Source organism: Paramormyrops kingsleyae, chromosome 17 (assembly GCF_048594095.1).
Source record: "Paramormyrops kingsleyae isolate MSU_618 chromosome 17, PKINGS_0.4, whole genome shotgun sequence".
Classification (NCBI taxonomy): Eukaryota; Metazoa; Chordata; class Actinopteri; order Osteoglossiformes; family Mormyridae; genus Paramormyrops; species Paramormyrops kingsleyae.
The window spans coordinates 26668513-26685678 of NC_132813.1; the positions used below are offsets into that span (position 1 = coordinate 26668513).

The 17166-nt window shown below is 39.7% G+C and overlaps 1 protein-coding gene and 2 long non-coding RNA genes across 3 annotated transcripts in view; 1 reads left to right on the top strand and 2 right to left on the bottom strand.

Moving 5' to 3' along the window:
- Positions 1-7178: 7178 nt before the first annotated feature.
- LOC140579002 (uncharacterized) lies at positions 7179-11169 on the bottom strand. Its single transcript, XR_011983255.1, has 8 exons — positions 11110-11169; positions 10478-10646; positions 8513-8628; positions 8082-8123; positions 7928-7999; positions 7557-7838; positions 7354-7465; positions 7179-7275 (listed from the first exon to the last, which is right to left on the bottom strand). It is a non-coding gene; the product is annotated as an uncharacterized lncRNA (long non-coding RNA).
- Positions 11170-11281: 112 nt separating this feature from the next.
- On the bottom strand, positions 11282-13785 carry LOC140579003 (uncharacterized). Its single transcript, XR_011983256.1, has 5 exons — positions 13726-13785; positions 12034-12153; positions 11785-11960; positions 11633-11704; positions 11282-11549 (listed from the first exon to the last, which is right to left on the bottom strand). It is a non-coding gene; the product is annotated as an uncharacterized lncRNA (long non-coding RNA).
- A 1324-nt stretch (positions 13786-15109) lies between these two features.
- Positions 15110-17166, top strand: part of LOC140579189 (uncharacterized) — a 31735-nt gene continuing 29678 nt past the window's right edge. The window contains exon 1 of the mRNA XM_072701586.1: positions 15110-15146. The gene's annotated coding sequence lies outside the window, so the exon portion shown is untranslated. The remainder of the gene's footprint in view (positions 15147-17166) is intronic.

The following is a 17166-nucleotide window of genomic DNA, read 5'->3' on the forward strand; positions in this document are numbered from 1 at the left end:
GACTTAAGCGTCTGCGTCTCGAAGCGGCTCTGATCGCCCACCCACTTGCAAATCGCGCTATTCGCATGATAATAACATGATAATCCGACAGTTAGTATTGGGTAAAGAAATATGTGAATACGCCCATTGTGACCGAAATAAACAAGAGCACATGTCTGGGTAGTGTTTACACTGATCGGCTACAATATAGCACACGGATACGTCTCTGCCGCTGAAGCTTTGCGCCAGTGTTGCCACTTTCAGCAGCGAAGCTCATACCTGTGTTCATAGCTCAGTGGGCTAAGCCTGTGTGCCTGCAATCACGTGGTCGCCGATTCAAACGCAGCGTATTTAGAACGTGAATAGCGATCTTCCGCTGAGAGCGGTCCTAAACGCTCCCGACGCAAGTAAAACCAAGAAAGGTGACACGATTTGCTTTTTTGCCTATTTAACCTAATTTTAAAAACTTTAATACTTCTGACAATGGAAGTTTTGAAAAGAAGACAGATAACGGATTTAGTCAGTGTTCTTTTCATGATTCTACATAATGATTTCAGCGAGATATAAACTGAAATACACGAGAAAGATACGCGATCGATGATGCCCTCGTCCCCAGAGCGTCAATAATAGTCACTGCATCATATTTATCGCTTTCTATATTTATATAGTCACAGTTTTTCATTTTTCATTCCATCTATCAATAAACTGTGAAAGGGATTTTATTGTTGCTACTTTTCTTGCGTTTCAAACTGCCTTTCCAAAGTGATGGGTGTGGGGTGCAGTGACATTCCAGACTGATGGGCCATTGACAGTATGCAAACTACTACAGGTGTGAGGACACCTATCTCATCAATATTCATTGTGAAGACCACTGACTTTGAGAAAAAGAGTGTCACTCCAAAGTTCTAAAACTTTAGTAATCAAACCATATAAAATTTCTGAATGTCACTTTTACCTATGTGTAGCCAACCCCTGTGTCTATAAGCTTCAGAGCTCAAAAGTCTTACCTAGAAATGTCTATAATGTGATTTTTTACAATTTCTCAGCATGTCTGAAAATAGGTTTTTGAAAAGTATATGTTTAAAGTTGATTTTAACAAAAAATAGAATAATAACATTCTAAGAGGTCTCAGATTATTGGTGCTGAGTTTGTGCTGAATAAAAGCAAATGTATCACTTTGGGATAAATGTTTTTTAGATAGGTGAAATATTTTAAAATGTCAAGGCATGTCAGACTACCTCGAAAGTGGAAAAAAGGCCTCAGGGCCCAGGGGGTTAAGGAATTGTGTCGGTTGTTGGGCATACATAAAACCAGGACAAGTCCGTATTCACCGCAGTCGGATGGAATGGTAGAAAGGTTCAACCGGACACTCGTATCTATGTTATCATCTTTTGTGGATGCAAACCAGTTGAACTGGGATGCTCTCCTACCTTATGTTATGATGGCGTATCGGAATAGCGTGCATGCAAGTACTGGGTTTTCCCCTTTTCAGGTTCTCTTTGGGCAAGAAATTGTTTTGCCACTGGATGTCGTGTTAAATTTGGATAACCAGAATAGGTTTACGTCTGTGAACGAGTATGTCTCTGGGTTGAATGAGATTTTGTCCACGGTGGTAGAGGCTGTAAAAAAACATCAAATGAAGGCCTCTGACAATCAAAAGAGAAACTTTGATTTCAAGGTTAATTTCCAGTATTATTCCGTGGGGGAACAGGTTTGGTTGAGGGATAAAACAAGAAAATGGGGCTTATGTCCTAAGTTGCAGAGGAAGTTTCGAGGGCCATATGAAGTTGTGGCCCGAATTTCTGAGGTTTTGTACAAAATTAAGCCAGAGGGGGGTGGTACAGATATGATTGTCCATTTTAATAGGTTGAAACCATTTGTACCTTCTTCCTTTACAGAAAATTATATGCCCTCATTGACTGTGACTGGAGGCTCCTCTACATTAGCAGCTAGACCCTCCCAAGCGAGCCATAGACCCTCACAAACAGCCCAACGACCACATAGACAGAGTGGAGCGAGATATGGAGCTAGCTGGGTTTTTTCAAGATCACGGCCAGCTATTGTACATCCTGATGCTGCCCCTGCCTCTGCTGTGGTGCCGGCTGCTGCCCCTGCGTCCGTTGTGGTGCCGGCTGCTGCCCCTGCCCCTGCCTTCACTGTGGTGCCGGCTGCTGCCCCTGCCCCTGCCTCCGTTGTGGTGCCGGCTGCTGCTCCTGCCCCTGACTTTGCTGCGGTGCTTGGCTCTGCATCAGCCCCTGCTTCCGTTGTGATGCCTGACTTTGCCCCTGCCTCAGTTGTGGCTCCTGGTCCTGCACCAGTCGTGGTGCCTGCCTCTATCCCTGCCCCTGTTTTTGTTGATGCTTCTTGTTCAAGTACAGCTTTTGGCTTCGACTCTACGAGGACTTCTGTCTCTAACTCTGCTGGGGGGCCAAATCAGGATGAGAGTGATGTGGTACGGTCCGGACGGACAAGGAAACCTCCAGTATGGACCAGGGACTATGTATTATAAAGGAGACTCGGGGACGAGTCTTTTGTTAAAGGGGGGGGTAGTGTGGTGACACGGGATTGGGATCAGCGGTTTGGGATCAGTGTTTAGCGGTTGAGAGAATTATCAGGGGCTTGATTGGGTTAGATGATGGACACCTGGAAAAAGTTTTAAGGGAGAGAGGACTTTGTTGAGAGAGAGAGAAGAAATGTTAGATTCCAGGGGCAGAGACGCTGGGGAACATTCAAGCTAGAATAAAGGATGTTTGGGGCTTGCTGGACGGACTTTTGGATGGAATGACCTGCGAGGGACGTACAGGAAGACCTTTTTTTGTGTGTTTTTGGTGGGCATTCGGGACGCCGATGCCCACAGACTGATCCACGGACACACGGGAGGGTCTTGGCGGCTGGTGGACAGAGGGAAGTTTGGCGATTGTTTTAATCTTGTTAAATGAACTGTGTGTGTGTGTGGGAGAGAGAGAGAGAGAGAGCGAGTGAGTGAGTTTGTATGGGGAAATTAGGGAGGGTTGTTTTGATTATTCTTTTTACCAGTGTTTGGTGAGGAGTGTGGGTGGCTTATTGGGCATGTTTTCCCTATTGAGCGTCTAAGCTCAGTAACTGCTCCTCTTAGAGTGTTTGTTTGCTGTGATGGTGTTATTGAATTGGGATGAGTGTTTATGCCTAATAATGAAGTGTATTAAAGTCTAAACTATTCGATCTTTAGGCCTCCTAGGGGTGTGCAACACTGTGTGATGGTAGGTGGCGCAAGTTGCTGGCTTGGTGATTCGTAGGTTAGACAGTGTAACCATAATTTTACCGGCACTCACGTAAACCTGGTATCTTATATGAATTACATCTATTTTGCTGTAAAGAATAAAGGAAAGTTATTTGTTATTGTATTTGGCGTGTGGGTATTTGTGTGGAATTTCGGGACGACTGCCAGACCGGACCGGGTAAAAAAAGGTGGTGGCAGCCTAAAGGAAATTGCTGTTTCATTACAGTATTTTTGCGGTGGCGAATAGGTGCAGCGCGTGATACACACACAGCGTACGCTCCGCGGCTGCGGCACACGCGAAAATGCCCCCACTCCTTTATCTAGAATCCGGCCAGCTGTGTAGCAAGACGATTAATCGTACTTGTGGCAGAACGACCGACGGAGGAGCAGACAAAGAGAGCCCAAGTAGTTGTAGATGGCACAATATCATTTATTTTATTACTCTTCTCTTTTTTCCCCTCTTTTCTTAAAAATACAAACACATACGGAGACCAAAATTCACCGCACAACTAAACCAAAGAAAGGAAAAGCAGAAAAAGGATATGAGTGGCCAGACTATGCTTAAGAGCCCTGGCTCACAACCGCAGAGAAAACACATTTCACCAGCCCCACTTCTTTTCTTACTACTGAGCCACTAGGCCTTATATTGACCAAGACAAACTATAGCCCCTCCCCCAGGTTAGCCCCATTAAGCAAAATAATCAATTAACCCAATAACAGCAAAAATCAAACAAAACAATAAATCAAGCAAACAAACAAATCATACCCAGACATACAAAATAATTATGTTACATCAAAATACATTATAGTGTTATTAGAAACAGCAAAAAGACCAACACACAAAACCCCCCCGTCACATTGGACTTTACCCTCGCCCCTACGGGAAACCCCGCTATTTACATGAGTTGGACCAGTCCCTTGGTTTCGCGTCCGAAACCAGGAAGTAAGCAGCCACAGTTTAATATCGGTAAGCTAAACAGAATATAAAAATGTTTCAGCAGTTTTACCAATAAATGTAAATGATCTTGAAACCGCCAGTGTGTAAGCTGCATCCCGGGTTACCCTTAAAGGCTAACACCGATGAAAATGAAAAAAGAATTTTGAATATATAATTAACAAGTGTTTGTGCTCACATAGCCACAACTAATACCACCGGTAGGCCTTTCCCTGTGTACCAGAGGCTATGCTTAGCACAACATACTACGTTTATGGCAAGTAGTGATAAATGGCAATATAAAAATAAACCAAGAGATTAAACAGTACATATGAAAAAGTGAAGAAGTAGTACCACGACCAGTGTCCGGACAGCATGTTGGAAAATGCCGGTGTTCTGTCAGATTGTCCTACCTTGTCAGATTTTCCTACCGCAGCATGTTTTTATAGTGATATCTATCGGTTTTTGCTGCGCTATCAAAAAATCCTACTGGGGGTGTTGCCTAGTTTCAGCAAGCTCTACAAATGCGATGCATAACTTGTTTATATCATAATTATACTATTATACTGTCTATAATTCACAGGCAGCATGTTCTGATAGCTCAGAAACACCCATCAGATTATCCTACCATCAGTGTTTTACCCTTTATATGATTAATTGTGACACTGTATTGTCTATAAATCACAGGTAGCATGTTCTGATAGCTCAGAAACACCCATCAGATTATCCTACCATCAGTGTTTTACCCTTTATATGATTAATTGTGACACTGTATTGTCTATAAATCACAGGTAGCATGTTCTGATAGCTCAGAAACACCCATCAGATTATCCTACCATCAGTGTATTACCCTTTATATGATTAATTATGACACTTTATTGTCTATAAATCACAGGTAGCATGTTCTGATAGCTGAGAAACACCCATCAGATTATCCTACCATCAGTGTATTACCCTTTATATGATTAATTATGACACTATATTGTCTATAAATCACAGGTAGCATGTTCTGACAGCTCAGAAACGCCCATCAGATTATCCTACCATCAGTGTTTCACCCTTTGTATGATTAATTATGACACTTTATTGTCTATAAATCACAGGTAGCATGTTCTGACAGCTCAGAAACACCCATCAGATTATCCTACCACCAGTGTTTTACCCTTTATATGATTAATTGTGACACTGTATTGTCTATAAATCACAGGTAGCATGTTCTGATAGCTGAGAAACACCCATCAGATTATCCTACCATCAGTGTATTACCCTTTATATGATTAATTATGACACTATATTGTCTATAAATCACAGGTAGCATGTTCTGACAGCTCAGAAACGCCCATCAGATTATCCTACCATCAGTGTTTCACCCTTTGTATGATTAATTATGACACTTTATTGTCTATAAATCACAGGTAGCATGTTCTGACAGCTCAGAAACACCCATCAGATTATCCTACCACCAGTGTTTTACTCTTTGTATGACTAATTATGACACTTTATTGTCCATAAACCACAGGTAGCATGTTCTGATAGCTCAGAAACACCCATCAGAACATGGTACCTGTGGTTCATGAACAGTAAAGAGTCATAATTCAAGATAAAACACTGATGTTCTGATGGATGTAACCATTTTTCAATAGGGGTGGGCACCACAGGAAAATACATGTGACATTTTCACAATTCAACTACAAATGCTGTTAATTCAATGTAATTACTGCACAGCAGTAAATGAACTATGGCTAATTATGCTGTCTTTGCAATAAAATATGCAATAAACTTCTGTGTTCCTGAAGTAATGACGATATGATGTATTGGGAAAAGTATATATTTGAGGAAAATTACAGTAATGATAAATATGGTCATATTCACTAGCTCTACTTGCTCTCATGGCTCCGGGTGTCTTTGAGTAAGGGTGGGCAATCTTTCAAAATCTTAACACATTATCAAAATCCAGAACATGAATTATGGTGTTTCTTGACAACTTAAAAAAAGCATTGTTATAAATTCAGACTTGAACAAGCTTAGACTCGATGCACTTTCACCATTTAATACAAACTATTCAATAGAAAAATTCAACATTGTTAACAAAATGAAAAGCATTAAAACCCAAGTTTAAGTTAAATTTAAATATATCAAACAAAGTTGTTAACCAGTAAAACAATAAAAATGTTTTTTTTTTTTAAGTACAAAAGTGCACTTGTAAAAGGTGTTCAATGGTGCATACATTTCTTGCACGAATAGTTGCCATCAAGTTCTGGTTCATATGTAGCACATTTAAAATGTGCCCATCTCTGGCACACTTCACACTGCACCTGGAAAGGTGTAATTAGAGTTATAAGATGTAAATATTGAAAGCGAATCCAATATCTTAACAATATGTCCTCAAATGCCCAAAGTTATCAAGTTTAATGTGAAAATTTTACCATTTCAATGAAGCTGTGATCTTGATCTGAGTCCAGCATGGAACAAATCACACAGTAGTCTGCTGCATTTCCTAAAAACAGATTCAGAGGAGAGAATGCATAGGTAATAAATTTATTAAATTCCATAATTATCAAATTATAATACAAAGCCACTGAATCCTAAAATCATACACATGCTCAAAAGTATGATCTCTGAAAGATAGACTTCTTTTCTTTAGTGAATGATTCTTAGATAAATTTCCCTCACAATTCAAAGGAAGTTTGTAGGTTTTACTCAGCATATTGCAGAAAGAGCCAGGGTTCTTCTGGAACCGTTAGCTGTCACACGTTGTTAACAATGTTGTAATTTTTTCAAAACCCAGGAACCTTCAATGTATTTTTGCCTGGAAACTGCTCTCTTACATAATCACATAATCATAACTACAAAACTTTCACTAGAAATGTAATGTTTAGAAATATAAAAATGCTTTTGTACTTTGCAATGAAATGTAAGAAACATCTGCACACTCAGACAGTGAAACATTGGTAAATCACCATTCACTTTCCAGGACACTACAGTCTGCCTCACCTTTACATTCAAGTAGTTCACACGCTATTTCAAGTTGTGCAGACCTCACAGCTTCCTCAGTTGTTTGCACCTCAGAAATGTTCCCTCTCAAAAGGTAATCCACAGCAAACTGCAAATATTAATATCAATTTTAGTTAATGCAAATGTAGTTATATTGATCCACAAGGAAAAAAACCCACATGATTACCCGCAATATGAGAACCCCACAACTGCTGCCATCAAGCTGCTTTTGGTGTTGCAAGGTCTGTACACACCACTGTCCTTTTTGGGCATCAAATCCTCTCATCTTCAAAAAATTTCTAAAGATTATTAAAAGAAGTAAGAATATGACACTCCAAAGCTGATTTTAACAAATCACATAATTAAGAGTACAGAATTTATAAATGGTACCTCCAGTTCCGCAGAACTTTCCTTTCATAATAGCCTTCATTACCAAAAGGGTCAATCAGCAGAAGGGTTTTTTGGGACATTCTCACAATCTTCAAAACATAAATCTTTGGCAGTTAGAGTGAACAGTTTGTGTTTCAATAAATAATATATATGCTTGTATTTTAACTATCATATACACTTTTTTTCTCATAATAGTTTAGTAATTAAGGCACACACCACAAGAATCCAATGTGCTCGAAAATTCACGGGGCACAACCAAATGTCCTGAACAGGCCATTTCATCTGCATAACAAGTGCAATAGTTAGTGATGGTTCTCAATCATTATAATTCATACATCTTGATAAAAAATAGAAGCCTTCAGCCAAATTACCTTTTTGAGACTAAGGAACTGCCCAGCAAACAATGATGATGCAATCACTGCACAAAGCTGGTGTACAGGTGTCTAGGGGAAATGATCTTCATAATACAGAGTATTATAGATTATATAGAGTATTTTAATAACAAAGCATGAAATATACTTTTACCTGTACATTTTCCAAGAAGTGGCACAGATATGCATCGATAACCTGTATTAAAGAAAATTTGAATGAAATTCAGGTAATGATCACATCAAACAACCGAATTATGATTTTCATGCACAGCAGCAGAAGACCGGTGAAAAACAAAATATAGAGTGAGTGACAGTTCTGCAGACAAAAAGAGCCTTGTTGGTGAGAGGGCAGAACTTTTGTCATATCGGTGCAACCTATAGAAATGGCAAATACACAATTATTGTGGACAGAAAGCATATCCGAATTTAAAACATGGTAGCTTGAGCAGGCTTGGCAATGATATCATAAGACAAGATGAGGCAGTAGGAGGCACCGATTCTCCAAAACTAGACAGCTTATAACAGCATGCGAACCCCTTCGTGCGGTCATTGTGAAATGAATTGTGATCTGTATAACACACTTACCTCATCAGCCAGCCACTCAGTGCCTTGCAGTGTTCGAATCGAGGTATCATGTAGCTTATAGGGACCAACAACTGCTTCTACTCGACCATCATCCTCTGCAGCCCAAAGCTTCTTTACTGTAAAAGGAGTTGTAGTTCTTTTTTTTAGACAATTTGTTCATGATGCGACAACTTACCAAGCTGTTCGCTAACCAACATTCATGACAGTATGAAATTAACTGACTGTCAGGGATGCCAGTATAGCCAGAAAAGCAGTGGTTTATTGTATATTAATGCTAATTTATCCCCACCTCACAGCAAGGAGGTCGGGTGCAGGTTCACCCTGTGTGGAGTTTGCATGTTCTCCCCGTGCCTGCATGGGTTTACTCTGGGTACACCGGTTTCCTCCCACATGCCAAAGACATGTGTTAATTGGGGATAGGTTAACTGAACACACTTAATTGCCCCTAGGTGTGAGTGTGTATGATTGCTTGTCTATGTGTGTGGCCTTGTGACGTGCTGGCGACTGTCCTGGGTGAACCCCACCTTCACCCATAACTGGGATAGGCTCCAGCCCCCCGACCCCTACAGGGACTAAGGGGTAGAAGATGAATGAATATATGCTCTTTGCACTTCTGAATAGATGCTAAAATGTATCTTGTTACCCTGTATTTAAAGATGTGTAATGAAAAGAAAATTTAATCTAATTTTTGTCCTGACTCAAGATAAACCTTTGCCAGGTAACTACACACGACACTAACCATTATTATTCTGCATACAGCCATTCATTCATTCATCTTCTGCTGCTTATCAGGGGGCAGCAGCCTTAGTAGAGATGCCCAGACTTCCCGCTCCCTAGACATTTCCTCTAGCTTTTCTGGGAGGATTCCGAATCGTTCCCGGGCCACCTGAGAGACATAGTCTCTCCAGAGTGTCCCGGGTCAACTCCTCTTTCCCTATTGTAATGCCACTACTCAAAAGATGAACACGTGGGGCAGGCTTGGAACTTGGAACAAATGACCAACTGGTCAACCAAAAAACCAACAGTTTGTTATGGTACCTTTAGCTTCCATGCCTCTGCTTTGAACAGATGGACTCTCTAGTGCAGGACTTTCAGGCGTGACCGCTTTTACCTTTTCCACAACATCAACCGATTTCTGAGCAAACCTAATGACCGATGTTCTTTGTGCTACTTCTTTTTGCTGGGGGCTAAGGGATGGGGTTGAAGTGTTAACTGGCATCATGATGGAATCATTTGGCTGACTAGAGACCATGTTAGTTTTCTGGTCTGTTTCGGATCTTCTGTAAAGCTTGATATGGGTGACATTATATTTATTTTTTAAAGTAGACCCCTCAAGATTTGCTAATGTCACAAGCTTCCCAGAAATATCATGAATAATGTAGGGCCCATAGAAATCTGGTTCTATCCTTCCTCCTTTCCTTGTCTGTTTTCTCATGTTCAGCAATAGAACCTCATCTCCTTTCTTATAAACTACATTTCTATGCCTTTTCTGCACCCTTTTGGCATATGCCACTTCCTGCTTTGCCTGAGACTTTGCAATAGATTCAGCTGCTGTTTTCTTAATGACCTGTCTCACTTTTTCTTTGGAATCCAGAAACTGATTATAACTAGATTCCTCAGGGAGAATGATGTTGGACAGCTGCAATTAAAGACACAAAACATTTCAATTGTAAGCAAAATTAAGCGGACAGATGAAAACTTCAGTGTTTAACAGAACATAAACAAAGAAATATAAAAAGAATAAAAGAGCATGCACTGTAATAAGAATAATTCTATACATGTTATTTTTTTCATCCAGTAAATGATCTGTTGAGATGTTTGTGGCTGGATGGCCACATGGATGTAGTGACATACTCTTTTCAAAAAGTGGTTTTATAAGTTTAAAATAAAAACATTATTTATTATGAAACAATTTAATAGAAATGTATGAAAAAGAAAACTAACTAATTTATGGGAAGAACTCACTGGCAATTCAGGAGGGACTTCCGAAGGGAACACAGCCTCTCTTCCGTACATCAATCGGAATGGTGAGACCTTTGTGGTGGTGTGCATCTTAGACCTCAGTGAAAATAGAGTAGCCTCCAAAAAGACGTCCCAGTCATTCTGTTGCTTGTTCACAATTTTCTTCAGAGCTCTAAAATGTAAAAAGGGAAAAAATGGAAGACAATGACAGTTAGGATGACAGGTAATTTATGGGCATAAGCAACGGCGAGTATTAAAGAAACAGAACACGCCATCTTTGTTCTCAAGCTACCTTATCGTACACTAGGTCAGAGAATAAACCTGTCATACAAAATTAAAAAGGACAAGTTCAGAAGATATACCAGAGAGACCTTTAGGGGGAAAAAAAGAAAAAACTAAAATCTGAATTAAAAAGGAGAAAGAATTAAACATAAAAATTGTAGTAATATCAATAAGAATAGCAAGATTTTTAATCTTACACTTTCACTTCTCTTTTTGTCACAAGCATGGTTAATTCAGCTCCTCTGGTGTGACCACAACATTTGGCACATACATATATATACTTTAAGGCAACTGTGTGTGTATATACACACACACATACATATATGTGTGTATGTGACAATTATTTTATATACCTTTTGATGTTGTCATTGGTTTTTTCATCCAAACCGTTTGTCTGCGGATGGTATGCTGCTGTGACGCTCCTTTCTATGCTAAGCATTTGACAAAGCCTTTGGTTGAGCTATATGAAGATAAAAGTAATTAACAATATATATAATATATGAACAAATATACTTTAAGGCAACTGAACAAATATATTTACATTAACCATCCAACTTACTTCATTTACAAATTCTCTACCCTGGTCTGAAAGGATTCGTTTAGGGCATCCATGTCTGTATATAAGTGTGCACAGATGTCTTGTAACTTCAGCAGCAGACTTGGTCTTTAAGGGAAAGGCCTCAACCCATTTTGAAAAGTAGTCTGTTGCCGTTAATATGTACTGGAATCCATCTGTTGTTTTTGGAAGGGGTCCAGTAATATCAATCCCAATAAGCTCCCAAACCTCAGACACCTATCAAAGCAATAACTTGCATTAACGCATACAGATCATACATTAGCTAGCTGCTATTAATTTGATGTTTTGAAGGCGTTTACCTTGATACACTGCAGTGGCTGCACATCAGCCAGAGGTTTTCCTACTCTCTGACAACTGTCACATGCCAAAACCTTAAACCAAATGTATTTAAACATGATTATGAGTATGTTGCTCGTGTAATTATTTTCAGGGTAGAGTACATTTAACATACCCAGTTTTCTATGTCTACTGACATGCCTTGCCAGTAAAATCTCGAACACATGGCCACTCTTGTTTTTATAATGCCTGTATGTCCACCAATTGGGGCAGAATGAAACTCCTCAAACAGCCTTCTTGCCTCTTGTTTTTCCTTTACCACCCTTCTGTTACTATAGAGGAGTTCTCCGTCTACATAAAAAGACAAACATAATTAATGTCAATGTTAAGAGAAAAACTATAATGTTACCATAATGAGACTAACCTTTGATTTTGAACTTCGATGCATATCTACGCAGATTTTGTCTTTGGGCTTTATCATATCCCAGAGGATATTTTCCCAAAGAAAGGTAGTCATATACGGCATTCCACTTGTCTTCCATAACTAAAATATAAACAGTTTTTGCTTGTTAGTATAAACATAATACAATTTTCAAACAAAGAATAACAAAGAATCAGGCCATATATTATAAACTATTCACAAAATACACATACATACATGTAAATATTTTATATTTATGTTTCCAGAGTGTATAGTGTAAATTTTTTTTAAATACTGTTGGTTTTTGTGTTTTATTTTTCTTCTATTCTTTTTTTAAACTTTGCTGCTTTTTGCACTGTCCACTTTCTGCCGTGACAAAACAATTTCCTACTTGTGGGACTAATAAAGGATTATCTCATCTTATCTTGTATATTTTTTATTACATTATGGCAAAGTCCAATAAAGACCACATGCAATGAGTTAAAATGTAAAACACTGATGGTAGGATAATCTGATGGGTGTTTCTGAGCTGTCAGAACATGCTACCTGTGATTTATAGACAATAGTGTCATAATTAATCATATAAAGGGTAAAACACTGGTGGTAGGATAATCTGATTGGTGTTTCTCAGCTGTCAGAACATGTACCTGTGATTTATAGACAATAATGTCAAAATTAATCATATAAAGGGTGAAACACTGATGGTAGGATAATCTGATTGGTGTTTCTGAGCTATCAGAACATGCTACCAGTGATTTATAGACAATATAGTGTCATAATTAATCATATAAAGGGTAATACACTGATGGTAGGATAATCTGATGGGTGTTTCTGAGCTATCAGAACATGCTACCTGTGATTTATGGACAATAAAGTGTCATAATCATATAAAGGGTAAAACACGGGGTGGCATGGTGGTTAGCACTGTTGCCTCACACCTCCAGGACCCGGGTTCGAGTCTCCGTCTGGGTCACATGTGTGTGGAGTTTGCATGTTCTCCCCGTGTCGTCGTGGGGTTTCCTCCGGGTACTCCGGTTTCCCCCCACAGTCCAAAGACATGCTGAGGCTGATTGGAGTTGCCAAATTGCCCATAGGTGTGCATGTGTGAGTGACTGGTGTATGAGTATGCCCTGCGATGGGCTGGCCCCCCATCCAGGGTTGTTCCCTGCCTCGTGCCCGTTGCTTCCGGGATAGGCTCCGGACCCCCCGCGACCCAGTAAGGATAAGCGGTTTGGATGATGGATGGATGGATGGATGGAGGGCAAAATAATAGGATAATCTGATGAGGTGATAATGTGCAATGTTACTCATGTCATTTCAACTTTATGAAAACGAGCAATTTTTTGGTGCATTCTAAATTGCATAGTGTGCATGTATATTGTACAGTGTACATCTTAGTTTGGGTTTAAGCGTGTAGTTTATACTGTGCGTATATTTGGTGCATTTCCCAAAAGCATCCTTGCTACCGTAGTTTAGCAACTTACATAATTGCTAATATGCAGAGCACAGTTTTTTGTTTTTTTTCCGTATTTTGCTGCTCCTAACTGTGACTGTCCACCAAGGACATTTGGCACAAGACTAAGACTAAATTAAAAATAGGTGACGAAATTAACACTACACAGTATTATAAAATCGTTTACATGTTTCAATTACAGTTACACAAATATGAAAAAAAGTATTTGGTGCTGTAGTTACCGTGTTTTCCTTCAACTACTTCCACAAAACTTCGAGAGGTGCGCGATGGTAGCATGCATTTATGGGCGTGTAGCCACGAAAAAAAAATATGGCAGTGCGCATGCGTAGTAGCCTTATGTAGAACGTTTCGATAAGTAGGATGAAATGACAGAACACCGGCAAATGGCTGCCTGCACGCTGGTTAGCTGCGTAAGCGTCACAGCTCACCCTGTGACAGTACTTATGAAATGCAGTATTAAAAAGGACTTATCCAAACCCAGTACCACACTCCAAACGAGGCAGGTAAATAGGCCTGTACACTGCGCACCCATTAATTAAATGTATAAGATTATTATATTATTAAATATGACATTTCTATTTTTTTTTTGAAGTGTATGAAAAACACGTAATTAGCTATATCCAGTCACTGTATATTTCCGATTATTCTCACTATAAACACTTGTTTTCTAATTATTATTTGAGAAACAACAAGAATTCCATGGTAATTTATTATTATTATTAATAATAATAATAATAATAAGATTAATGAGGATTTTCAGCTCATATTATATTGCAGGGGTGCCCAACTGCAGTCCTGGAGGGCCAGAGTCCTGCACATTTTTGGGTTTCCCCTCGTTTAACACCCCTGATTCAGCTCCTTGTGCTAATTACCACACAGCTCTTGAGCTGAATCATTTATGGTGGAACAGGGAAAGAACTAATGGCGCTTTTCCACTGCATAGTACGGCACGACACGGTTCAGTTCAGCTCACTTTTGGGGGGTTTTCCACTGGGAACAGTACCTGGTACCTGGTCCTTTTTTTAGTACCACCTCAGCCGAGGTTCCAAGCGCGCCGAACCGTTACCAAAACGTGACATGTAAACTCTACTGGTCACTGATTGGCCGGAGAAAATCGTCATTACTGCGTCACTGAACTTGCGACACGAGACACAACAGACCCGCTAGATTTTTAGCACAGCCAGCGAAGGTTCGGACGCACCATCAGCCTCTTTTGAAACAAACTCCTTCGTCTTGCTGTTAAAAACATCCACATGCCGAGAATGAAGAACACCATTCCGTCTATATGCTCCATTGTTGTGCGTTTGTTTGTGGCGCGTTTACGATGGTGTCACGGCAGTAGAGGCGGCGCAACTATAACGACACGTGAATAATCCCGCCCACTCTAAAGCGGCACTAAACTGCAGTCGAAACACAAACCGAGCCGAACTGAGCCAAACCAAGGTGAGCTGGTCTGAACCGTGCTGTGCCGTACTATACAGTGGAAAAGCGCCATAAGATGCACAGGGCTCCCGCCCCCCCTGGATTGGAGTTGGGCACCCCTGCTATATTGTGTATTTCAATGTTTTTGATTTAACTCATGTTTATTTTTCTGTTATGATTCAGGAAATCTGTGGTTCAAGGACATTTCGTCCAAGTGACAGTAAGAACATCAGCACTTTTATATTTATACTCAGTATTTAGCATTTGGTAGTAATTTGTCTAAATATGTATTACATATTTCAATAGCATAACATATTATAATATTACTTTTAGTCACATAGAAAGATTGTTTTGTTGTGTTTGTCCTCATTTAGAATTTTATGAAGTGGATTTGTAAACTTTGCCAAAAAGAAGTTTCAAGGAGAGGAGACCTTCTAAGACATTACAGACTTGATCATGACTGTTTAGGGCACCACCAGTCACAGCCCTGTCCATACTCCGAGTGCCCCTGCACCTTCAAAACTCACAATTCTCTGCGCTCACATTTGACAAGACATCATTGCCCTGATGTGTCAATAAGTGGACAGCTCACTATTTTCTGTTGTCAGAATTGTGGATCAAACAAATTCACATCAGAAAAGGAATTTTTTGCTCATCTAAGACGCCATCTGAGTCAGAGAAACAGTTGACTGTGTTTTCAGTGGCTGTGACTTTAAGACAAATGTCTATGGGACATTTGCAGCTCATAAAAGCAGAAAACATACTCCTCATTCAGCTACTGATTTTAAATGTGCAGTTCTGCAGAGAAACTTGGATACTGGTAATTCTGTCATTAGCATAACTGATACAGAACAAATAGCTGAAAACAGTGTATTGACTTTTCATGAAAGTGAAACTTGGTTTGTTGCTGCTTAAATTGGAAAGCCTTTTCCATGTATCAAGAAAATGTGTGAATGAGTTAGTAGAGGACTTGCAGTTTATTTCATCTGTAGCTTCAGCTCATGATTTCAAAAATATTACTGAGCAAACTTTGGAGAAACACAATTGCATACTTGCTGAATCGGCAATTACAGATTTAGTAAAGGAGCTTTGTGAATCAGGACCAATAAGTACAGCACTTGGGGTGGATGGTCCCTTTAACACGGCATACAAAAGAAAAAGATATTTTGAGGAAAATTTCAGTGTCATAGAACCAGTACAGTATATAATTGATGCAAGGGCAAAACGGAGTTTTCAATATGTTCCCATTCTAAAAATATTGTGCCAGTTACTGAACAACAAAAATGTTTTGGATAAAGTTGTTGAAAGTACTGAAACCTCAAAATGTGGAGTGACACATCAATACAGATCTTTCTATGATGGTGCATACTTTAAAGAGAACAGTTTTTTGAATAGAGATGAATTTTGGGTGTGTTTAATTTTGTACATTGATGATTTTGAGGTTTGCAATCCTCTAGGAACCTCCCGAAAGAAACACAAGATAACGGCTGTATACTGGGTGTTTGGAAATATTCCATCGCAACTAAGGTCTGAATTGACCTCCATTCACTGATCAGATGATGTCAAAACACATGGCTCCAGTGGTCCTAGAACCATTACTGAAAGACCTTGTACTTTTAGAGTCAGAAGGAATTTTTGTTTCAAGCCTTGCCAGAAATGTGAAAGGTACCGTACTGTGTGTTATAGTGGACAATTTAGGTGCACATTCAATTGCCGGATTTGTGGAAAGTTTTTCAGGTCAGTTCACATGTAGATTTTGTCTTGGTCACCACTCAGATTATCAGTTGAAGGAGGTACGCACAGGTCAGTTTCAGTTAAGGACTAAACAGGAACACTCACTGCATGTTCAGACAGTGCTGCATGACCAAAGTAGGTCCCACTGCTTTGGTGTCAAAAAACAGTGTGTGCTGACTGAAAAACTGAGTAACTTTCATGTCTTGACAGGGTACCCTCCAGATTTATTACACAATCTTTTTGAAGGGATTGTTCCTCTTGAAATAGCATTAATAATCTGCTGACCACATACAATCCCCCACGCTTGCTTCGATCTCAAGGTGCGGGATATCTGTTAGTACCTAGGGTAGAAAGATCTACGGCAGGCTGCAGAGCTTTCTCCTATAGAGCTCCTCAGCTGTGGAACGGTCTTCCACCGGATGTGCGGGTTTCAGGCTCACTTTCAATATTCAAGTCTAGACTAAAAACACACCTATTTAGTTTAGCTTATAGGGACACTAGTTCTA